Source organism: Cervus elaphus, chromosome 27 (genome assembly GCF_910594005.1).
Source record: "Cervus elaphus chromosome 27, mCerEla1.1, whole genome shotgun sequence".
Lineage (NCBI taxonomy): Eukaryota > Metazoa > Chordata > Mammalia > Artiodactyla > Cervidae > Cervus > Cervus elaphus.
Genome location: NC_057841.1, coordinates 13114541 through 13140573, shown reverse-complemented (window position 1 = coordinate 13140573; position 26033 = coordinate 13114541). Strand labels below are relative to the sequence as shown.

The following is a 26033-nucleotide window of genomic DNA, read 5'->3' as shown; positions in this document are numbered from 1 at the left end:
CCTCAAGTCCAGTTATCTTTGTGCTGTTAATGCACACCAGTTTAAAGGAGGACTAGATAGTTTCATTGGTGATCTATTTAAATTGAATAGTTTAAAAAATGCAAGAAAGATAACTGGAGGAGATGTTATCAAGCAAATGATCATAAGGGTGCATGGGGCGTTGTGTGTGTGTGTGTCTATGTGTGTGTGTGTATGGGGGGAAAAGGCTGAATGACTACTCTGTCATGAGACTTGTTGAGGACTTTACAAACCATTTGTTTGCTCTCACTTGTGTCTTTGTTTCCGTTGATAATGAAATCCTGATCATCTGAACATGATTGTTTTAATGGGATTTAGTTTCTTAAGGCAAGGAAACATCTGAAGAACTTAATCTGAGTAGTTAGACAACTAAACTATGAGTCAACTAGTGCATTACAGTGTGTCCCCTTGTGTTGTAGCCACGCTTTCCGGGAAACAAACTCACTCAGAAGGACAATGCAGATGGTGGAGTGCAGTTTATCACACTGGGGGGCCCAAGGCAGAGTCTCCTCTTAGCCAGGACCCTGACCAATTTTTGTGAAAACCTTATGTACCCTAAGTGTACGTGCCCAAGCCCACCTCCCCAAATTCCCTTAAACTAGTCTGAACAAAGGAAAAAGAAAGTTACAATCAAAGTTAACCTGTGATTCATATGCCTTAAGCCTAGGTAGTTAACAGTGGACAATTATCAATAGGTCTTTGGTCATACCCCAATAAGCATAATAGAATGTATGACTGTATTCAGTTACAGATAATTAGGGTATTCTTTTAGGCGATGGAGAGCCCTGGGCCTCTTCCTTCCATGGGGCTGGTTTTCCAATTGGTTTGTCGTTTCCATAGATACTGGGCATACAGCTCAAAGTCCACAGTCCGGCCCAAGATGCAGTCCTGTTTTCAAGATGGAGCCTGTTCTGGTTCCTCCTTCACTTGTATTAAAGAGACACGATTGAGGCAAAAAAAAAAAAAACAAAAAAAAACAGGCAAACGTCTTAATTGTATTCATCAACCACTTCACTGGAATTAAACACAGTGACTTTACAGGACATTTCTGGATTCTAGGCCCATTTTAAATCTCCACACTAAACCGCTCTAGTCCACCACAGCTAACTGAGAAACACGGAGTTCAAGCAAGGAGTTGTCTTTCCATGGACAAACCTCCTTTCAGGCGGAACTGTTGGCTCTGCAATTTGTGAGGGCTGTGAACCACGTGGACTGGTGCGTGTTGTCATGTTCTTCCCCTTGTATGACGGACACATTCTTACTCACACAATCATCCTTCTTTCTCAGCCAGCAACTAGAGCGACACGTCCCCTCTCCTCTGCTGCCCCGAGCATTGGTACTCCTGTTAGAGCTCCCGTTACTGTGTTGTGATGATAATATTCTCCTTGTTATGTTTTTTCTGCTGCCTCACCTAAAAGCTGCTTCTTGACACCTGGAACTCCGGATAGATGTGGTAAAGATAGCACCTGGCCACTGGCTTCTTTCTGATGATCTAAATGATGGTGTTCAGCCTCGATGACTTCATGTGAAGTGAACAAACTGTAACCATAAGCCACTCAATGATTTTTTAGGAAGGTCGTAGCTATCTGGCCACCACTGCAAATAAACAATAGGAACTTGTACGCATTCTCTGACCTTCCCTCGGGCCTGCTGCCTGTCAGTCCCACTCTCCCCAGAGGTAAACACTGTTCTGACCCCTGTCATGAGAGTAGCTTTACTTCTTTTTGAATTTATTATAAATGGGATCATGCAGAATGCATCGTTTTGTACCAGCTTCTTTCACTTACCATTTTGTGAGATGCCTCTTTCTCTGGCACCCACGAACATTTTTACTCTTACATAGCATTCTGTCACATGACTATAGCAAAATTTATGTGTCCATTTTTAGTTGGCAGACTATAAACAAGATCACTTCTGAGCTGTTGTGCGTGCAAGTTGCTTCAGTCTTTGCAACCCCATGGGCTGTAGCCCACCAGGCTCCTCTGTCCATGGAATTCTCCAGGCAAGAATACTGGAGTGGGTTACCATTCCCATCTCCAGGGGATCGTCCTGACCAGGGATTGAACCTAGGTCTTCTGCTTTGCAGACAGATTCTTCACCATCTGAGCCACCAGGGAAGCTTGAACAGTTAGGAACAATTAGGTATAATTATTCTCATGGGTAGTGGTTTTATAGTGTGGTTTTAATTTGCATTTCCTTGGTAACTAATGATGTCAGACCATTTGATGTGTTTATTGTCTATATGAATATCATTTTTCATGAAGTATATATTTTTAAATTTCCCATTGCTGTTCAGTCACTAAGTTGTGTCCGATTCTTTGCGATCCCAAGAGCTGCAGTATGCCAGGCTTCCCTGTCCTTCACTATCTCCTGGAGTTTGGTCAAATTCATGTCCATTGAGTCAATGATGCCATCCAACCATCTCATCCTCTGTCACCCTCTTCTCCTCTTGCCCTCAATCTTTCCCAGCTAGCATGTCTCAAGAAATCACATTAACTTTTTCTTGAAGATTTATAGTAATACGTGTAAATCTATGGCTGATTCATATCAATGTATGACAAAAAAATAAATTAATTAATTAAAAAAAAAAGATTTATAGTAATTCATTATATATTCTAGATGTGAATCCCTAGTGAGAATACCTATGGGTAACACCTTTTCCCAAGCTATTGTGGACATTTTTCATTCTGTTGACAATATCTTTTCTTGAACAGAATTCTTAGTTTTAATAAAGCTTTATTTTTAATTATTTACCTTATGGTCAGCACTGACTTTCCTAGTTGGAAATCTTTGTTTACTGAAGGGTAATGATTTTTCTGAGTTAACTTTCAGAGCTTTATTGTTTTCTATTACATTTGTAGGTCAGTGCTTTATTTGAAACTGATCTTTTATTTGGTGTGATGTAGGAATTAGTTCCATGTGGATAGATGTTTGAGCTGGCACTTTTTTTGAAGAAAAGGAAATAAATTTCCAAACAGAACTGTCGTAAATCAGGGACCACACTGGTCTGGGTCTGTATTTGGACCCTCTCTCTTCCATTCATCTGGCTTCCCTCTGGCCAACAACCTCACTGTCATAATTACTATATGTTTATATTGTTCTAACATCCAGTCATTTAATTCCTCAAAGTTTATTCTCCTTTAACTTTTTCTTGGCTATTTTTAACTCTCAGTATTTCCAAATGAGTGTTAGAATCAACTTCTCAATTTCCAAAAAATAAACCTTATGAGGGTTTTGATTGGATTTACATTGAATCTACAGGTTAATTTGTATGAATTGTGCTTTTTTTTTTTTTTTTTTTTACAATTTTGAGCTTCCCAATTCATAAACATGATATATTCCTCTATTTATTTAGTTAGCCTTTAGCTTCTCCCAATAACATATTGCAGTTTACAGAACATATGCTTTACCATCTTCTGTTATATCCCTATTTTGATGTATTTGATGGTATTGTAAAATAATATTGATTTTTAACATTGGATATTCCATATATAAGTATTGGTTTCTAGAATTGAGAAATACATATGTTGAATTTATATCCAGTAACTTTACTAATTTCACTTATTATTTCTATAGTTTGTGGACTGCTTTGAAAATTTCTACTAATATATTGTAGGAAAATGACAGATTCATTTCTGCCTTTCTACTTCTGTTTGATTTCTTTTCCACTTGCTAAGACCTCTCCCCTTGTATAATACTGGGCAGTAGTAGTTTTTGCAGGTACCCCTTTCTCATTTATGATTTGCCAGGGAAAGCTTTCAATAATTCACCACTAAAGATTATTGCTTTAGGTTTTTGACAGATAACCATCATCTCACATATTTCCCCTTCTATTTTTGGTTTGCTAAAGTTTAAAAAAAATTAACTGGTGTTCAATTTTTTTCAAAAGCATTTTATTTATCTTTTGAGATTGTTCTTGTTTATTTTGTTAATATGGCTTATTACATGAATTGCAATGATTGGTAATCAAATGCTAAGTCACTTTTATATTCCTGGAATATAATCAACTCCTTTGCCTTATATAAATCCTTTTAACCACCAGATTTTTCTTGCTAATGTTTTTGTGTATGTTTTTCATGGGAGATATATGTCATAAAGTTCTTATCAGGTCTTCATATCAAGGTTGTTTTGACCTCATAAAGTGTATTGGGGTGTGTTTAGTATCATTTTCTGGTTTGAATATATTGTCTTTATTAATTATTTATAAATAATCTTTGCTGGATTTTAGAGACTCTTTTCTCAAATATCTCTCATTCATTCATTCATACAACACATATTTAGTTAAAGTCCATTCTAACTCAGGCATTGTGCTAGCCCCTGGGCATGGAATGATAAGCAAATATGGTCCTTACACATAGTGAACTCACGGCTTAGTCAGTGGGAGAGATAATAAAGAAAGTGTTAGTACTTAGTCGTGTCCACTCTTCACAACCCCACGGATAGTAGCCTGCCAAGCTCCTCTGTCAGGGACTCTCCAGGAAAGAATAGTGGAGTGGGTTACCATTCCCATCTACAGGGGATCTTTCTGACCCAGGGATTGAACTTGGGTCTCCAGAATTGCAGGCAGATTCTTTAATATCCGAGCCAACAGGGAAGTGGGGGAGATAGAAAATGATCAAATCATTTTAAAACATGGACCACAACTCTGTTGTACATTTATGAAGGATGAGTATCAAGGTTCAGAGATCACAGGAGGGGACGTGATAAAAGTCATGACTATGGAAGCTTCCTGTGGAAGCAAATAGTCAGAAATAGATCAATTAATTTGAACTGGCATCTAATTCATACAGTTAGAATGCTATAAATGAGAATAACTGATTATCCAGCGTGGATACTCATTTTTTGTGGAGCCCATTCCAAATATCACAAAAACTGCTGTGAGGTTTTCCAACAATGGATATTTTTATTGTGTAAAACAGATTTTACACATGCAAATGGATAAATATTTAACATGTCAAATTGCCATTTTAGTTTGAAATAGGGAATTTTAAAAAACTGATTGCTAATCACATTCCTAAAGTAAGATGGTAGGTGTTGCGAGAGGGCATCAGAGGGCAGACAGACTGAAACCACAATCACAGACAACTAGCCAATCTGATCACATGGACCACAGCCTTGTTTAACTCAATGAAACTAAGCCATGCCGTATGGGACCACCCAAGACGGACAGGTCATGGTGGAGAGTCTGACAGAATGTGGTCCACAGGAGAAGGGAATGGCAAACTACTACAGTATTCTTGCCTTGAGAACCCCATGAAGAGTATGAAAAGGCAAAATGATAGGACACTGAAAGATGAATTCCCCAGGTCGATAGGTGCCCAATATGCTACTGGAGATCAGTGGAAAAATAACTCCAGAAAGAATGAAGGGATGGAGCCAAAGTAAAAATAACACCCAGTTGTGAATGGGACTGGTGATAGAAGCAAGGTTCGATGCTGTAAAGAGCAATATTGCATGGGAACCTGGAATGTTAGATCCATGAATCAAGGCAAATTGGAAGTGCTCAAACAGGAGATGACAAGAGTGAACATCAACATTCTAGGAATCAGTGAGCTAAGATGGACTGGAATGGGTGAATTTAACTCAAATGACCATTATATCTACTACTGTGGGCAGGAATCCCTTAGAAGAAATGGAGTAGCCCATCACAGTCAACAAAAGAGTCTGAAATGCAGTACTTGGGTGCAATCTCAAAAATGACAGAATGATCTCTGTTTGTTTCCAAGGCAAACCATTCAATATCATGGTAATCCAAGTCTATACCCCAACCAGTAACACTGAAGAAGCTGAAGTTGAACAGTTCTATGAAGACCTACAAGACCTTCCAGAACTAACACTCAAAAAAGACATCCTTTTCATGATGGGGGACTGGAATGAAAAGTAGGAAGTCAAGAAACTCCTGGATTAACAGGCAAATTTGGTCTTGGAGTATGGAATGAAACAGGGCAAAGGCTAATAGAGTTCTGCCAAGAGAACGCACTGGTCATAGCAAACACCCTCTTCCAACAACACAAGACAAGACTCTACACATGGACATCACCAAATGGTCGACACCAAAATCAGATTGATTATATTCTTTGCAGCCAAAGATGGAGAAACTCTATACAGTCAGCAAAAACAAGACTGGGAGCTGACTGTGGCTTGGATCATGAACTCCTCATTGTCAGATTCAGACTGATATTGAAGAAAGTGGAGAAAACCACTAGACCATTCAGATATGACCTAAATCAAATCCCTTATGATTATACAGTGGAAGTGAGAAATAGATTTAAGGAACTAGATCTGATAGACAGAGTGCCTGATGAAATATGGATGGAGGTTCGTGACATTGTACAGGAGACAGGAATCAAGACCATTCCCAGGAAGAAGAAATGTGAAAAAGCAAAATGGTTGTCTGAGGAGGCCTTACAAATAGCTGTGAAAAGAAGAGAAGCGAAAAGCAAAGGAGAAAAGGAAAGATATTCCCATTCGAATGCAGAGTTCCAAAGAATAGCCAGGTAAGATAAGAAAGCCTTCCTCAGCGGTCAATGCAAAGAGATAGAGGAAAACAACAGAATGGGAAAGACTAGAGATCTCTTCAAGAAAATTAGAGATACCAAGGGAACATTTCACGCAAAGATGGGCTCAATAAAGGACAGAAATGGTATGGACCTAACAGAAACAGAAGATATTAAGAAGAGGTGGCAAGAATACACAGAAGAACTGTACAAAAAAGATCTTCAAAAAAGATGGCTGGATGGCATCACCAACTCGATGGACACGGGTCTGGGTGAACTCCGAGAGTTTGTGATGGACAGGGAGGCCTGGCGTGCTGCGGTTCATGGGATCACAAAGAGTCGGACATGACTGAGCGACTGAACTGAACTGAAAGCATATTAGATTTTATTGGGAAAAAGTTGATCCAGAAAAATAAAAATATTGAAATGTGCCCGAGTCATCATTTGAATAATACAGAATAGTCAGATTATAAAGGCTAATAAATGTGCAACGCTTAGGAAAATTCTTGACAACTTCACATTTTCTCTTTTTCTCTGTCTCCAAATTTCAATTTAAGATGCAAATAATTTAGTTTATCTATCATTTGATATGCAAAAATTATTCTTATTTAAAGATAATTATAAAATATTTTAAGTGGCTCATAATTAGAAAACCAGTTATCCTCAAATCAAATTTGATGAATGAAATTGCAAAACTGCATCATTTTAATGCTGCCTTATGTATTCAAAATAAGCAGTACTTGACTTTAAAAAGTGCTATTGAATAGAAAGCTTTTCTCATATGGTTGTACTTCACACTCGAAAAATGGATGAGACTTCCCTGGTGGTGCTGTGGTTAAAACTCTGTGCCTCTTGCAGTCCAGGGGGCACAGGTTGGATCCCTGGTCAGGGAACTAAGATCCTGTATGCTGAATGGTGTGGTTAAAAAAAAAAGAATGAAAAATTCTAAACAACTAGTAGACAGTTTTTCTTTCTCCAAAAGCAAAACAAAATCTTGCTGTCAATTGGAAAAGATACTTTAATAATTTAACTTATCAGCATGTTAAAATGTAAAAATAAGCATGCCCATTTTTACTTAACACTAAGAAGAAAATTATGTGCACTGAATTAAACGTGCTAGCAACTTCAAGTCTTCTGTAATTGTAGACAGTCATGTGCTCTTGAGAAGCCTTTAATTGTACTCTGCCCTCATTTTCTAATTTTAACTTGTTACAGGCATTGTTGAATGTCAGTTTATATTTCCTGTTACCATTACCTCTTCAAAGGGCCAAAATATACTAACCCCAAAACCCCAAATATTTATCCCTTGTGGTTTTTGACTTCCCAAATATCAAGAGAGACTAAGAATTGATTTTTCGGACAATTCAATATTGTTTCGTGCCGACTGCAGTCTTTTAGCTATTTCAATGTAATCTGTAAAGAAATTTTTCTCTGCTGTCTAACACCAAAGCTTTAGAAAAGTGATTAATAAACTGAAGCTGTTTATAGGTTCTAAAGTTGCACTAAGTTTCATTTGAAGTATAATAGGCAAAAACATAATATAATATTTGTTACATTTATTTCCTTAAATACAACATATTTGTATTGCCATGAACCCTTTACATTTTAGCACTGTCTGAAGAAACATCATAAAATGTGTTTTCTCTTAACCTATGATTGGCATTTGGATTAATATTTACTGTTTTCTTTTCCCTCATTTATATGATTTAAATTTTCCATTGATACTGACTTTAATTGGTACAATTTCACATTTTATTTCTTAAGTACTTACACTTTTGTGTAAGGTTACACTGAATTATCATTGATGGCCATGATAATTGATGATTTGAGGAAAGGATTTAATAGTCATGAGTTGTCTTTCTGTATTTCTGCATGACAAACTGTACCAAAATTTTGTGACTTAAAGCAGCATTTATTGTCTCACCGTTCCTGTGGCTTCGGAATCAGGTGTGGCTCAGTTGTGTCCTGTCTCTGAGTCTCTCAAAGGGCTTCAGTTAAAGTGTCAGCCAGGGCTGCAGTGATATTTAGCTTCCACTTGGGGTGGATTTGCTTCCAAGCTCCCTGAAATTGTTGTGGGCAGGGTTTACTTTCTCATAAGCTGATGACCAGGAGAAGCCCCCAGTTCCTTGCTGTGTGAGTCCTGTGGGAAAGCTTATGTTCTGGCTCTTTGCTTCATCAGAATGACCAAGAAAGGGGTTGGTAGAGTGCTACCAAGATGGAGGTGGTGTCCTTTCCTAACGTAATTTCAGAAGTGATACCCCATCACTTTTACAAGATTATATTTATTAGAATGAGGTCATCAGGGCTAGGTCCAGTGCATGGGAAGGAATTATATACAGTTATGACTATCAATACCCTGTGGCAGAAAGCGAAGAGAAACTAAAGAGCCTATTGATGAAAGTGAAAGAGGAGAGTGAAAAACCTGGCTTAAAACTCAACATTCAAAAAACAAAGATCATGGCATCCGGTCCCATCACTTCACGGCAAATAGATGGGGAAACAGTGGAAACAGTTAAGATATCTTCTTGGGCTTCAAAATCACTGCAGATGGTGACTGCAGCCATGAAATTAAAAGACACTTACTCCTTGGAAGAAAAGCCATGACAAACCTAGAGAGCATATTAAAAACCAGACACATTACTTTGTCAACAAAGGTCCATATAGTCAGAGCTATGGTTTTTCCAGTGGTCATGTATAGATATGAGAGTTGGAATATAAAGCAAATTGAGTGCAGAAGAATTGATGCTTTTGAACTGTGGTGTTGGAGAAGACTGTTGAGAGCCCCTTGGACTGCAAGGAGATCCAACCAGTCAATCCTAAAGGAAATCAGTTCTGAGTGTTCATTGGAAGGACTGATGCTGAAGCGCCAATATATTCGCCACCCGATGTGAAGAGCCAGCTCATTAGAAAAGACTCTGATGATGGGAAAGATTGAAGGAAGGAGGAGAAGGGGACGACAGAGGACAAGATGGTTGGATGGCATCACCGATACCCATCCATATCCACCTACTTGATGGACATGAGTTTGAACAAGCTCCGGAGCTGCTGAAGGACAGGGAAGCCTGGCGTGCTGCAGTCCATATAGGGCCGCAAAGAGTCTGACATGACTGAGCGACTGAACAACAACAACAAAAGACATGAAAGGAAGTTTCATCAAAAATTATATATATTATAGTATATGCTGCTGCTGCTGCTGCTAAGTCGCTTCAGTCGTGTCCGACTCTGTGCGACCCCATAGATGGCAGCCCACCAGGCTCCATCGTCCCTGGGATTCTCCAGGCAAGAACACTGGAGTGGGTTGCCATTTCCTTCTCCAATGCATGAAAGTGAAAAGTGAAAGTGAAGTCACTCAGTCATGTCCGACTCTTCGCAACCCCATGGACTGCAGCCCACCAGGCTCCTCCGTCCATGGGATTTTCCAGGCAAGAGTACTGGAGAGGGGTGCCATTGCCTTCTTCATTATAGTATATAGTATATAAACACACAGAATAAAAATTTTTTACCTATCAAGGAAATGCAGTTTAAAACCACACTAAGATATGCCTATCAGAAAGGCTAAAATGAAAAAAAAAAAAAAGTGACAACACCTATGCTAGAGAGGATGAAAATGTAAAATGGTACAAACACTCTGGAAAACAGTTTGGCAGTTTCTGATAAAACTAAACATCTATTACTTTATTTCCCAACGGTTGAACGCATGGTCATTTATGCTAGAGACATGAAAATTTATGTTCATACAAAGCTATGTATATCAATGTTTACAGCTGCTTTGTCTCTAATAACCAAAAACTGAACACAGCTTAGATGACTTTTAGTATGTCAGCAGGGTAAACAAACAGTGGCCTATAGTTACCATTGGATACTCCTCAGCAATAAAAGCAAGCAACACCCCAAACCCAGAGTGTGCACACTTACAGCAACTTGGAGAATTTATAGACTATTGCACAGAGTGAATGAGTGAAACTGTATCTAAAGATTGTATGATGCAACCTTAAACTTTCATAATGTTTTGGTGATGAGAAACTTTTAGAACTGAGAACATTTAGAAGCAGAAATAATTTAGCGGTTTACAAGGTTTGGGGACAGGGTGAAGGCCATAAAGATGGTGGGTTGTGTCTTGACTGGAGTGGACGCACAAACCAAATATGTGATAAAATTGTATGGAAAAAACACACAGACATACAAAATTGTTGTTCAGCTGCTAGTTCAGTTCACGTCAGTTCAGTCCCTCAGTGGTGTCCGACTCTTTGCGACCCTATGAATCGCAGCACGCCAGGCCTCCCTGTCCATCACCAACTCCCGGAGTTTACTCAAACTCATGCCATCGAGTCGGTGATGCCATCCAGCCATCTCATCCTCTGTTGACCCCTTCTCCTCCTGCCCCCAATCCCTCCCAGCATCAGGGTCTTTTCAAATGAGTCAACTCTTCGCATGAGGTGACCAAAGTATTGGAGTTTCAGCTTCAGCATCAGTCCTTCCAATGAACACCCAGGACTGATCTCCTTCAGGATGGACTGGTGGGATCTCCTTGCAGTCCAAGGGACTCTCAAGAGTCTTCTCCAACACCACAGTTCAAAAGCATCAATTCTTTGGCGCTCAGCTTCCTTCACAGTCCAACACTCACATCCATACATGACCACTGGAAAAACCATAGCCTTGACCAGACGGACCTTTGTTGGCAAAGTAACGTCTCTGCTTTTTAATATGCTATCTGGGTTGGTCATAACTTTCCTTCCAAGGAGTAAGCGTCTTTTAATTTCATGACTGCAGTCACCATCCGCAGTGATGTAGGAGCCCAAAAAAGTAAAGTCAGCCACTGTTTCCACTGTTTCCCCATCTATTTCCCATGAGGTGATGGGACCAGATGCCATGATCTTAGTTTTCTGAATGTTGAGCTTTAAGCCAACTTTTTCACTCTCCTCTTTCACTTTCATCAAGAGGCTTTCAATTCCTCTTCACTTTCTGCCATAAGGGTGGTGTCATCTGCATATCTGAGGTTATTGATATTTCTCCCAGCAATCTTGATTCCAGCTTGTGCTTCCTCCAGCTCAGCGTTTCTCATGATGTATTCTGCATAGAAGTTAAATAAGCAGGGTGACAATATACAGCCTTGACGTACTCCTTTCCCTATTTGGAACCAGTCTGTTGTTCCATGTCCAGTTCTAACTGGTGCTTCCTGACCTGCATACAGGTTTCTCAAGAGGCAGATCAGGTGGTCTGGTATTCCCATCTCCTTCAGAATTTTCCACAGTTTATTGTGATCCACGCAGTCGAAGGCTTTGGCATAGTCAATAAAGCAGAAATAGATGTTTTTCTGGAACTCTCTTGCTTTCTCGATGATCTGTTGCAGTTGCTAAGTCATATCCAAATATTTGCAACTCCACAGACTGCAGCACACCAGGCTCCTCTGTCCTTCACTATCTCCGAGTTTTCTCAGATTTATGTCCATTGAGTTGGTGATGCCATCCAACCATCTCATCCTCTGTTGCCCGCTTCTCCTCCTGCCTTCAATCTTTTCCAGCATCAAGGTCTTTTCTAATGAGTAGGCTCTTTGCATCAGGTGGCCAAAGTATTGGAGCTTCAGCTTCGGCAACAGTCTTCCAAATACAATATTCAGGATTGACTTCCAAATGGGTGTAACCTAAATTGAGAAAATCTGAATAAGGTCAGTGAATTGTTTTGATTTCAGTGTCCTGGCTTGGACATTGCACACGGTTTTGGACGATGTCATCAGTAGGTGAAATTAGTTCGCAAGTACGTGGGTTATCTTGGTATTGTTTCTTTAACTGTATATGAATTTACAATTATCTCAATAAAAATTCAATTATAAACTAAGTATATACCTTCCTTATTTTACATTTTCTCTTAATTTCTTAGTTTTTCTGGCTCCTGAATGTACAAGCAAATAACAAATAGAAGCCTCTCAACTAACAGAGAGTCATTAATATTTATTACAAAGTTACATAATAAGGATTGACATTTTAATTGCAAAGTACAGGTATTTCTAAGTACTAGGCAATAAGGTTCAGTTTACTCAATATTAAGAGTGGAAATCTCTCCTGTCTTTAGGGTAGTTGAATTCCCTGTCTAACTTTCAAATGTTTTGTGTTATGGAAACCTCAAATGTGTTTTTAAAAAATTCTTTTCCCTTAAGGTTTAGACTCAGGAGTAATTTAAAGGAAATTCCATCCACATGTTTATAATTTAATATGTTAGACTTCTTTCTTTTCTTTATTATATTTGATGTCTGAGAACTCTCTTGAACTACTTCTTTCAAGGATCTTTTGGCAGGATTAGACTAGGACAGAAACCAAAATTTTCAGTTTGGATTTCAACATACATCAATAATGTGTAGATTCTGTACCATGCCAAGAATTTTTCTCATTTTGAATTTAAATGCCATAAATACAGAGTTGAAGATACACAGTGGCATTGAAAGATGTTGAAAACAATTCTGGTTAATGTTAATTCAGAGTCAACACATTTTCTTAATCTTAAATTGTACTTGATTTTTGAAATTTGTTAGTTTCCTTATTCTCAAAAAAATTTTGTGTCTTATCACTTACTATTTAACAGAAACGAATGTTCAGCAAACTATCTCAACTGCACATCTGCCTCTGTTTAACTGGATCTGTCAACTAATTTTTAAAAGTCTACTCTTTTCAAATAGGCCTTGCTCTTTTCTAACATAGCATAAGCTGTGCTTAGTAAACATGTAGGATTTGGATGTAAAATATAATCTTAGTGTATATTAGTGATTTTTAATTTATGGTCTTACAATGAAATGGACATTTACTGAGAGTTTGATAGTCTCTGCAGAGTCTGCAGATGCCTTATGTTTTTTGAATCTGAAAAAGAATTTATAAGCATGTGAAATAAACCTTGGAAACAATAGTGAAACAGAAATTCATGTCCAAAATATACTGAAAGTAACTATGATTTTCCCTTAAGTCTTTGCCCCTGTATAATTATAGCTAAAATATATTAAACAGAAAAGTGATTTGCCATGAAGGAATCATTTTCTCCAAGTATTGTTGACATTCCTGACTATACACAAAAGTGTAGTCCAAGCTCCTAAATACCACTATTAAAATCATACACAATGCAGTTAAAATATGTGCTTTGTGTATGTATAGATATGCATGTGTACATTGTGTATATATGTACACACATGTGTACACACGTGTATATGTATACATGTATATACATACACACGTGCATGGTAAATATCTTTTGAGGTGACTTGTAGAAGCACCTTAAGGGTATTGAGGCCTAAACACCTTAATTTTCTGCTTTTGAACAAGCAGTATATAAAGCTACGTTGATGGCGGAAAGCTGAGCTCCAAAAGAAAATCTTGCTTTGAGACTTAGGCTGTGAGAACAGGGCTTGGAGTATTCACGACACAGCCTTCTTCTTCAAACAGTCCTCCTGGCATTGAGATCTTTCTGTTACGGCTAACGCAGAAAGTGATATTAGCTGCTAAGTTCTGTATCCTTGTGGATGGTTCAAAGGGTTGAAACTAAATTCTTCCCCCAAGCCCTCAGTCTTCTTAAATTAAGAGACAATGAGATCACACACTTTTTCCGTGGTGTTTGGTTCGGGTGCTGATATTTATCCTGAACGTTTGTAAAGGAAACAATTCAATATGGTGGCAATAGTGCTGAACTCTGAGATGAAAGATCTCAGTTAAGTCCTGTGTCTTCGACTTTTAGGTTTTTTGACATTGGTCAAGGCACCCATACCTACTGAATAGAACTTCCATAAGCATCATGTAAAACATACATTAAAGGTGTTTTTAAAATCATTTTATTATAGGTGTATATATATATATATATATATATATATATATGTATAACATGTATGTGTGTCTGTGTGTGTATATATATACACACACATGGCTTCAATGCCTTTAAAATTTTAGATGTTCAGTGCAGCACATATTGAGATCCAAGGATTTGGGGAAGAGCATTCCACTCACAGGTTCAAGGGTAGGAATGAGTAAGGTCTCTTCAAGGATCAGGAACAAGGTCAGCTTAACCAGAGCAAGAAGGAAAAGTGAAGACCGTGGTAGAAACTGAGGTTTGAGAGGGAGGCTGGAGGCAGATCATGTGAAACTGAGACTGTGATTAAATGTTTTCATTTATTCTAATTGTTACAAGGATTAGAGAGTTATACATTTATACTTAAAATTTTTAAAGGATTCTTTGCTGCATACCAGCTACATAAAGTGTTAGCAGACATTTCAATAGTAGCAATATTGAGAGAGGGGGTGATTGTTTTCATGAGACAGAGGCAGCAAAGGTGGACAGAAGTGCTTGGATCTAGGAAATAACTTGAAGGAACAAGACAACATGGCTGGCTACATGTGGGTCGGAGAGAAGCTAGGTTTTTGACTTGAGCTGTTGGATGGATAGTGGTGCATTTACTGTGACGCTCGTGTGCATGAGTGCGAAGTCGCTTCCGTCCTGTCCTACTCTTCGCGACCCCACGCACTCTCGCCCACCAGACTTCTCTGTCCAAGGGATTCTCCAGGCAAGAACACTGGAGTGGGTTGTCACGCCCTCCTCCAGGGGATCTTCCCGACCCAGAGACTGAAGCTGCGTCTTCTGTGACTCTTGCACTGCTGGTGGATTCTTTCCCTCTGAGCCACCACGGAGGCCCTACTGTGATGTTAATAACGGGAAAATCCCCACATTTGCAGAGGGCTGGGGCTCAAGAGTTCAGTTTGGTCAATGTTAAGGTTGAGATAGGGATTCCAATTTAGACATCAAGTGGAGATACAGAGAAAATGCTGCACTGTGTTAAACTACCGCACAATTGCACTCATCTCACACGCTAGTAAAGTAATGCTCAAAATTCTCCAAGCCAGGCTTCAGCAATACGTGAACCAAGAACTTCCAGATGTTCAAGCTGGTTTTAGAAAAGGCAGAGGAACCAGAGATCAAATTGCCAATATCCGCTGGATCATCAAAAAAGCTAGAGAGTTCCAGAAAAACATCTATTTCTGCTTTATTGACTATGCCAAAGCCTTCAACTGTGTGGATCACAATAAACTGTGGAAAATTCTGAAAGAGATGGGCATACCAGACCACCTGACCTGCCTCTTGAGAAACCTGTATGCAGGTCAGGAAGCAACAGTTAGAACTGGACATGGAACAACAGACTGGTTCCAAATAGGGAAAGGAGTACGTCAAGGCTGTATATTGTCACCCTGCTTATTTAACTTCTATGCAGAGTACATCATGAGAAACGCTGGGCTGGAGGAAGCACAAGCTGAAATCAAGATTGCTGGGAGAAATGTCAATAACCTCAGATATGCAGATGATACCACCCTTATGGCAGAGAGTAAAGAGGAACTGAAAAGCCTCTTGATGAAAGTGAAAGAGGAGAGTGAAAAAGTTGGCTTAAAGCTCAACATTCAGAAAACTAAGATCATGGCATCTGGTCCCATCACCTCATGGGAAATAGATGGGGAAACAGTGGAAACAGTGGCTGACTTTATTTTTTGGGGCTCCAAAATCACTGCAGATGGTGACTGCAGCCATGAAATTAAAAGACGCTTACTCCTTGGGAGGAAAGTTATGACCAACCTAGATAGCATATTAAAAAGCAGAGACATTCCTTTGCCAACAAAGGTCCGTCTGGTCAAGGCTATGGTTTTTCCAGTGGTCATGTATGGATGTGAGAGTTGGACTGTGAAGGAAGCTGAGTGCCGAAAACTTGATGCTTTTGAACTATGGTGTTGGAGAAGACTCTTGAGAGTCCCTTGGACCTCAGGGAGATCCAACCAGTCCATCCTAAAGGAGATCAGTCCTGGGTGTTCATTGGAAGGACTGATGCTGAAGCTGAAACTCCAATACTTTGGTCACCTCATGTGAAGAGTTGACTCATTGGAAAAGACCCTGATGCTGGGAGGGATTGGGGGCAGGAGGAGAAGGGGACAACAGAGGATGAGATGGCTGGATGGCATCACCAACTCGATGGGCATGAGTTTGAGTAGACTCCGGGAGTTGATGATGGACTGGGAGTCTGGCGTGCTGTGATTCATGGGGTCTCAGAGTTCGACATGACTGAGTGACTGAAGTGAACTGAACTGAACTACGTTAGTCTAGAGCTGAGGTGAAATGGAGCGACTGGAGTTAGGAATTTGATAGTCAATGGCAAAGGCATTCTCTTCAGTGTCATCAAGCTTTGACTCTCCACTATCTGGGGAGGAGCAGCAGGGAGAAACAAAGGGGAACAAGTAGGAGGAAGTGCTGGAATAATCAGAAGAAGGTGGTGATAAGGAGAACTAAAGACACACGTGTTTAAAAAGCAAGAAATTTCAATTGTTTTTAAAGTTACTGAAGTCACGTTAGACAAGGGAAAAGATGAGTATCTGACTTGGCAATTGTGATCTTGACAAGTGGGATTTCTATGGAGTGGTGTGTACAGATTTCCAGTTGAAATGGGTAGGTGAGAAAACGGGATATGAGGAAATGAAAAGAGTGGAAACTAACATGAGTGATAATTGTCTCTTTGATCCTGAGAATAGAGAAATAGGACGTTTACTTGGTGAGGAAGGTGATAAAGATGCAATTGATGTGTGAAAGGAAATGATCCAATAGGGATGGAAATTTTAGCTAGAGAGGTTTATTTCAGGCTTCTGAACTTTAGAGACGTAAGATAATAAGTTTGTGTTGTTTTTCAGGCATTAAGTCTGTGGTAATTTGCTACAGGAGCAACAGAAAACTAATATACCACCTTTGTTGTTGTTTAGTTGGTAAGTCGTGTTCTTTTGCAATGCTATGGACTGTAGCCTGCAAGGCTCCTCCCTTGCCTGGGATTTCCCAGGCAAGAATACCAAAGTGGGTTGTCTTTTCCTTCTCCAGGCGATCTTCCTGAGCCAGGGATCAAATCTGTGTTTCCTGCATTGGCAGGTGGATTCTTTACCGCTGAGCCGCCTGAGAAGTCCCCAATATACCACCTTTACTATGGTAGTTATTTGCAGAATTGAACTCAAGTGTATTTTATCATGGCACTGTCTAATGATTACACTGAATAAATAAATTGTGCTCAGCTGTGTCCTACTGCTTGTGGCCCCATGGACTGTAGCCCACTGGACTCCTCTGCCCATGGCTTTTTCCATACAAGAATACTGGAGTGGGGTGCCATTTCCTCCTCCAGGGGAGTCTTCCTGATGCAGGGATCGAACCCATGTGTCCTGTGTGTCCTACACTGGCAAGTGGATTCTTTACCGCCACTGCCACCTGGGAAGCCCAAAATTAAGTACTAAGTTCTGTATTTAAAATATTGCTTTACGTGACCATCAAGGCAAAGATGACAATATTTGTCAACATTTGACAACTTCTTAGGGGGTAATTTAGAAACTTCTGAAGATTCCTGTGGCAAATATTTTGGGTACAAGGTCTTCATTAGCTCTTACAAAGAGTAGCTGCAAATTCAAGGGCTGACAAGTTCCCTTTTGAACTCTACGGGGTGTGGGTTCTTTAAATCTGGTCTTTCTCTTGTTCAGAATAAAACTTATCTTGCCTATACGCTCCCTATAGCATAAGATGAATTGATAGTATTGTGATTTCCATGAGTTGGACTTTTTAAGACTTTGATCATTCTAAAGGGTGAATTTTAATCTCTGCCACCAATATGGTCATAGATCTTCACACTGAAAATTAAATTCCAGATCATGTTTAAGAAATAGAGCCTCACGAACAATATCATGCAGGCTTTGTGTGAATATTGTTTTGCTTTAGTGTGTAGAGTGGGCGTGTATGCTCAGTCACTTCAGTCGTGTCTGACTTTTTGTGACCTTATGAACTGTAGCCCGCCAGGCTTCTCTCTCCATGGGATCCTCCAGGTAAGAATACTGGAGTGGGTTGCCATGCCGTCCTCCAGGGGATCTTTCCAACCCAGGGATGGAACCCACATCTACTGCATTTCCTGGATTGCAGGTGGATTCTTTACCACTAAAGTACCCAGGAAGCCCTTAGTAAGAAATAGGGTGAATGAAACAAAGTATTTAGCAATATCATATATAGGTATAGCTCACAAATATGTGGTTACATTACAACATTTCTGCTTCTGACTTAAATTTTTCCTCTTGGCTTTTTGAAGTGGGATATATTTTAGTCAATTTGGATTATTAATGTAAACAATATACTGTTGGGAAAATTGAACAGGGGTCACAAAGAGTTGGGCACAACTGAGCGATGAACAGACAGACTGAGAATAAATATTTTTATTAAAATTTTTTATAACTGCATTTCAAAAGTAAATATGAAAGCCATTTGGGTTGTATGCTCCAAATTTCTTTATTAAGCCTGTGAAAACTTGCTGGTCAGCTGATGCAGAGCAATTTGGCAGCTACACACATTCCATCAAATGGGTGCGAGAAAACACTGAATCTTACTGACATGAGAAGAGCTTTCTCTTGTTCACAACAAAGTAGTAACCAGATCCGTGAGGAATTTCTGACTTAGCCGCACACATTCTTTAAGAGCAAGTGGGAATGACATAAATGGCTTAGGAATTTTGCTTAGGAAATGCATAGCAAAATTGGGATGGTTTGTCAAGACCACTTGAATAAGTGGTCTTATTCACTGCAAAATGAACATAAATAATGGAAAATATTGATGAATTCTATATTAAAGGAAATTAACAATTTATTAAAACAGTTTTAACAAGGGAATAACTTTGTTAAATAAAGAACAAACAGAAAAAAAAAACAACAGTAAGTCATAGGTCCTCTCAGTACCACTTGGCTTGTACGAAACTGATAGGAGTTATTTCATTGGTTCATTTGTGCTCACGTTATGACTTAATAATTAGAATTTTGAGTTGTTGGGTATATGCTTTTCTGGATTTTATTTTAATTTTCTAACTAATATCTATAAACACAGCTTTATAGTCCTCTACACTATTTAGTTAGTTAGTTAGTTCAGTTGCTCATTAGTGTCCGACTCTTTGCAACCCCATGAATCGCAGCACGCCAGGCCTCCCTGTCCATCACCAACTCCCGGAGTTTACTCAAACTCACATCCATCGAGTCGGTGATGGCATCCAGCCATCTCATCCTCTGTCGACCCCTTCTCCTCCTGCCCCCAATCCCTCCCAGAATCAGGGTTTTTTCCAATGAGTCAACTCTTCACATGAGGTGACCAAAGTATTGGAGTTTCAGCTTCAGCATCACTCCTTCCAATGAACACCCAAGATTGATCTCCTTCAGGATGGACTGGTTGGATCTCCTTGCAGTCCAAGGGACTCTCAAGAGTCTTCTCCAACACCACAGTTCAAAAGCATCAATTTTTCGGTGCTCAGCTTTCTTCACAGTCCAACTCTCACATCCATACATGACCACTGGAAAAACCATAGCCTTGATCAGACAGACCTTTGTTGGCAAAGTGATGTCTCTGCTTTTTAATATGCTGTCTAGGTTGGTCATAACTTTCCTCCCAAGGAGTAAGCGTCTTTTAATTTCATGGCTGCAGTCACCATCTGCAGTGATTTTGGAGCCCAAAAAATAAAGTCAGCCACTGTTTCCACATCTATTTCCCATGAGGTGATGGGACCAGATGCCATGATCTTAGTTTTCTGAATGTTGAGCTTTAAGCCAACTTTTTCACTCTCCTCTTCACTTTCATCAAGAGGCTTTTTAGTTCCTCTACATTTTCTGCCATAAGGGTGGTATCATCTGCATATCTGAGGTTATTGATATTTCTCCCAGCAATCTTGATTCCAGCTTGTGCTTCTTCCAGCCCAGCATTTCTCATGATGTACTCTGCATAGAAGTTAAATAAGCAGGGTGACAATATACAGCCTTGACGTACTCCTTTCCCTATTTGGAACCAGTCTGTTGTTCCATGTCCAGTTTTAACTGTTGCTTCCTGGCCTGCATACAGGTTTCTCAAGAGGCAGGTCAGGTGGTCTGGTATTCCCATCTCTTTCAGAATTTTCCACAGTTTATTGTGATCCACATAGTCAAAGGCTTTGGCATAGTCAATAAAGCAGAAATAGATGTTTTTCTGGAACTCTCTTGCTTTTTTGATGATCCAGCGGATGTTAGCAATTTGATCTCTGGTTCCTCTGCCTTTTCTAAAACCAGCTTGAACATCTAGAAGTTCATGGTTCATGTGTTGCTGAAGCCTGGCTTGGAGAATTTTGAGCATTACTTTACTAGCGTGTGAGATGAGTGCAATTGTGCGGTAGTTTGAACATTCTTTGGCATTGTCTTTCTTTGGGATTGGAATGAAAACTTACCTTTTCCAGTCCTGTGGCCACTGCTGAGTTTTCCAAATTTGCTGGCATATTGAGTGCAGCACTTTCATAGCATCATCTTTTAGGATTTGAAATAGCTCAACTGGAATTCCATCACATCCACTAGCTTTGTTCGTAGTGACGCTTTCTAAGGCCCACTTGACTTCACATTCTAGGATGTCTGGCTCTAGGTGAGTGCATCATGATTATCTGGGTCATGAAGATCTTTTTTGTACAGTCCTTCTGTGTATTGTTGCCACCTCTTCTTAATATCTTCTGCTTCTGTTAGGTCCATACCATGTCTGTCCTTTATTGAACCCATCTTTGCATGAAAATTTCCCTTAGTATCTCTAATTTTCTTGAAGAGATTTCTAGTCTTTCCCATTCTGTATTTAATGTCTATGGAATTACACAAAATGGTATAAATATTGTTGCCATTGTTCAGTTGCTCAGTTGTGTCTGACTCTCTGCTGTTTCATGGACTGCAGCATGCCAGGCTTTCCTGTCCTTCACTGGACAGGGGGACCCTGGAGTTTGCTCAAACTCAGGTCCATCATGATGTAAATTCCAGACTCAGTGTCACCTGCTCAGCTTTGGAAGGTGGTAGGATCTTTGACATGACCAGGTTTTTGCTGTTCTTTCCAATAAAATGTGCACCCTGTTAGCCACCTGGAGACACCTGGAAATTGTAGCAAGATTATTCTTACATGAAAAAAAAAATTCAACTGGGCTCTCTAGTTCTACCACAGGTAATACTAATTTCAGTTTTTGACTCAAAATCTCAGTGGACATTTTGGCTTATTTATTTGGCACTATTAAATTGGATTAGATTACATGAGAAAATTGGGGTAGTTTGTGGTTTCCTTCACAGAAACCTTAAAATAAGGTAAATACTAAAAAATGCTAAGGAATTCAACAAGTGTCAGGCTTCTATACAAATAGGTAGTAAGTAGCATAGATTTTATATATATTGTTAGAAGAAATAAACTGAGCTCAAATCTTAGATAAAGTATCTTTCTATCTTAATATTTGTTTACAAGTGAGACATTTCATAGATATTTTAAACCAGGACTTTCTTCAACCTGATTGATGTCCCCAGTACTACAGAAGAGTAGTTAAATTATGCTATATCCTCCAAGAAATTCTAAATTATCTGAACCTAAATTTGTGCTTGGCAGGCAGAGCACTACAAAAACTTCAAGGTGATCAGCCTGCCAAACCCCAGAAATTTTATTTTTCCAAGACTCATTACAAATGATACCTTGGTACTTTATAAAGTAGATTGTGGATTTTGGATCTTTCTTTATGTCTACAATCACATTCCAAAGAAGTAAGATTGATAAGTTTACCTGTGACCCAAAAGATTATTCTTTTAATGTGTAACAGTAATTCTTTTTTTTAGACTCTAAAAATGTAGAAAACATTGATATTGTTTGGAAATGGTAACAATAATATCAAGATGCCATGTGGAGAGATTATTCTCAAATAATTTATTTTATAAGAAATGAGATTAATTTTTTATCATGGAGCATTATCTTAGAAACATTATTTTTCTCAAATATTTTTTCCTGAAAACCTAAAGAAAAGACATGTCATTGACATAAAACAGTGATACATGGCTTCAACAATTCTAAGGAATAGTAAGAAGTTAGAAAGATAGGAAACAATGAATAGTTGGCTAGGAAAAGGCAGGACTTATCACATGAGTTCCAATTCTTTAAAATAAAGATAATTTTTATTTGATCAGATAATGCAATTTAAATTCAATAGTGGCTTTTGGAAAACATAAATATACTTGTTTTAAAATGTTTACATTTGTGCTTATTTTATGCTATACTGATTTTAGAAAATAAAGTACACTTTATAGGCAATCTGTAGATATTTATTTTATATTATTTAGTTGCTTTCTTTGTTCAAGTATTTCCTGCTTCTATATGATTCTAAAATCTTGCATTCACATCAACAAATGTAGACTATAACTGTCTGTATAATTTGACACTGTGTATGGGTTTTTAAAATATTATATTTTAAAAATATTGTGGGCAACACTTGATCTATCTTGATGTGATGTTATATTGTCATTCACTGTAATTGTTTCATTTACCTATCACAACTGCAGTCTTCACATTTAATATTTAGTGTTCTCTTGCAAAACACTCCTAAAAATGTGTTGTATTTTTCAGTTTTGACCTGTACAAATTGCATAGGTTTTCATGCTAATCACTTGTGCATTTTTAACAGGCCACATTTTATAGTGCAATATGATGTTTTGCTTTCTTGAATATTAAAAACTGGTTCTTCTTTTTCTCTTTTTATCCCAGTGAATGGTGTCATGTATATAGCAACAAATGTTCCTTAGTATTATCTTTAGTATCTGAATCAATCTATTTTCTCCTTGCTTATGGCTTTTATTAACATTATTGCATGTGCATTAGAGATCCTATACTTCTTAGGAAGAAAAAAAAAAACCCAAGACAGGTTTCATTTAGAATTCATTTCCTATAGGTTAATGGAAAGCAATAAGTATAAACAATGAAACAAAAATCTCTTTGGACCTGGTTTTGTTCTGCTCTGATAAAGTAACTTCTGCCAAAAATGCTTTTATTTCTAGTCCACCCCATTCTTCTGATAACATAAGACATCACTTGAGAGAGACTTTTTTTCAGTACGTAAGTGTGTGTTAAATCACAATACACTGTTTATTTCTTTCAAAGAGAGTTAAAATTTGTGATGGTTAGCTTGATTGGTTGGTGTTGGTAATTAGCAAGATCCCAAGATGGCAGAAGACATGTCACTGTCACAGAGGAGGCCAAAGGGAGGACCTCAGATGTAGGGCCTCCAGGGGATGGGACAGAGGCAAGAGGTCCCACGAGCTGCTACCCGAAGGATGGTGAGGTGGGTGTGTGGGGAGAGGGGACCAGGCTCCTGCCTAGCAATTGGGTTGCACAGAGGAGATCACTGAGGCAAGGTTTGTGCAAGGAACAGACACCAGGGTGGCCGAAGCACGGAGCAATGGACAAGGCCAGACCTTGCAGCTTCTTTAAGCAATGAGGAGGAGATTGAATTCACTCAAAACACAACATCAGGGTCAGCTGACTACTTGTAGGATGGTTTAATGGGAGCTATCTGAACATAAAAATATCCAGAATGGAACTCTGCCCAACGTATTTATGAATTAACCTAAAAGATGATCTCACCAGAGTGGATATGGAAAGGCATTGACCCTGGATTGCTTAATTCCCCAAATGGACTGACCTCTTCTTTTTTTAATCTTTCCTTTTATTTTTCTTTAATTTTTCCCTTAATAAAGTATGTGTGTTAGTCGCTCAGTCGTGTCCGACTCTTTGCGACCCCATGGACTGCAGCCCACCAGGCTCCTCTGTCCATGAGATTTTCCAGGCAAGGATACTGGAGTGGGTTGACATTTTCTTCTCCAGGGGATCTTCGTGACCCAGGGATCAAACCCAGGGCTCCTCCACTGCAGGCAGATCCTTTACCGACTGAGCTACAAGGGAAGCTGCTTTATAATATTGAGTTAGTTTTAGGTACACAGCAAAGTGATTTAGTTATATGTATACGCATGCATTTTTTCAGATTATTTTCCACTATACATTGTTATAAAATATTCAATATTGTTCCCTGTGTTATACAGTAAGTTTTGGTTGCTTATCTGCTTTATGTATAGTAGTTTATATTGCTAATCCCATACTCCTAATTTATTTCTCCCCTGGCTCTCTTTTCACTTAGATAACGATATGTTTTTCTGTGGGTTAACTCCTTCTGACTGTGACTTGGACTGGGACCAAGTCTGACCTGCATCAGGACCCTTAGCCCTAGTTTCTTCATATCTAGGATAGAGATAATTATAGTACTGAACATTTCACTGAATAATATTCATATGTTAAAAAATTGAGATTATACCCCCTTATTCCATGACATTCAGACCTTTCTTATAAATCACATTTATCTGTTGCTATCCCTAATCTTTAAGCACAGCTTTTTGTCTGCAGTGTGGAGATCTGGGTTGGGAAGATCCCTTGGAGAAGGGAAGGCTACCCACTGCAGTATTCTGGCCTGGAGAATCTTGTGGACTACAGTCCATGGACTTGAAAAGAGTCAGACACGACTGAGCGACTTTCACTTTCACTTTTCTCTTTCCAAAGAGAGGGAAGGAGGGGACTTCCTTGGCAGTCCAGTGGTTAAGGCCCCTTGCTTCCAGTACTAGGGTCATGGGTTTGATCCATGGTGGTGGAACTAAGATCCTGAATGCCACACAATGTGGCCAATTTTTTTTTTTTAAACTAAACCAAAATAGAGGAAAGAAACTGAAAAAATTTAATAGTACAACTGTCCACGGTGACATATGAGTGACTTGTGTAGCACTGAGAATAACAGTCACCTTGCCTAAGAGACAGCCCGGGCTAGCCATTCCATACGCAGCTTCCCACTTAATGGTCACAAGAACTCAACAAGGCACATGATAATTCTGTTTTCCTTTACAAATAAGGATATGAGTCAAAGGCAATTTGTGTGATTTGTCCACGATCACCTACTTAGAAAATGACAATCAGAACTCGCACCAATAGACTCTGGAGTCCAATGTCTCATATAGAAAACCCCTCGTGGGCAAGAAATAATACATTTAGTAATATAGTCTATACATTGTGGACCCATCAAATTTTATTAATATGGCTTTATACTGCACTCAAAACTACTTGCAGTAATCATGGCAGCCTGATATTTTTAAAAACAGCTTTATTGAGGTGTCACTGGTATAAAATACTGCATGTATTTACTGTACACAATTTGATGAGCTTGGTCCTATGTGTGCACTCATGAAACCCATCATTTTCAAGATAATAAACATGTCCATCTTCTCCAAGAGTTTCCTGGTGTTCCTCACTCCTTTTTTTTGTGTGGTAAAAACTATGCAAAAATCAATATAAGAAACCAGATTCAAAAGCATTAGAATATTTTCCCATATATCAAATGCTACAAACACTGACAAATGCTTTCATAGTCATCTGAAAGAAAACATGAAGATTAGCTACAAATGTATAGATAAAAAGGAATGCTTTGATAAATACGCATAAGGATTACATATCCCCACTTGCTTGAGAAACACTTTTGGACAGGAAATATTGTTCAAGTTCAAGGGCTGAATAATTAAATCCCACTCAATTTTGTTTAGTCAGATGTGAAAAAATACAAAGTTAATTGACAGGTAAGATCTCTATGTACCAGAATCCAATTATCGAGTCATCAGA

General features: G+C 38.9%; 1 protein-coding gene across 3 annotated transcripts in view; it reads left to right on the top strand.

Annotated features, from left to right (window-relative positions):
• Positions 1 to 26033, top strand: part of CCDC102B (coiled-coil domain containing 102B) — a 266641-nt gene that overhangs the window by 17160 nt on the left and 223448 nt on the right. The gene's annotated exons all lie outside the window — the stretch shown is intronic.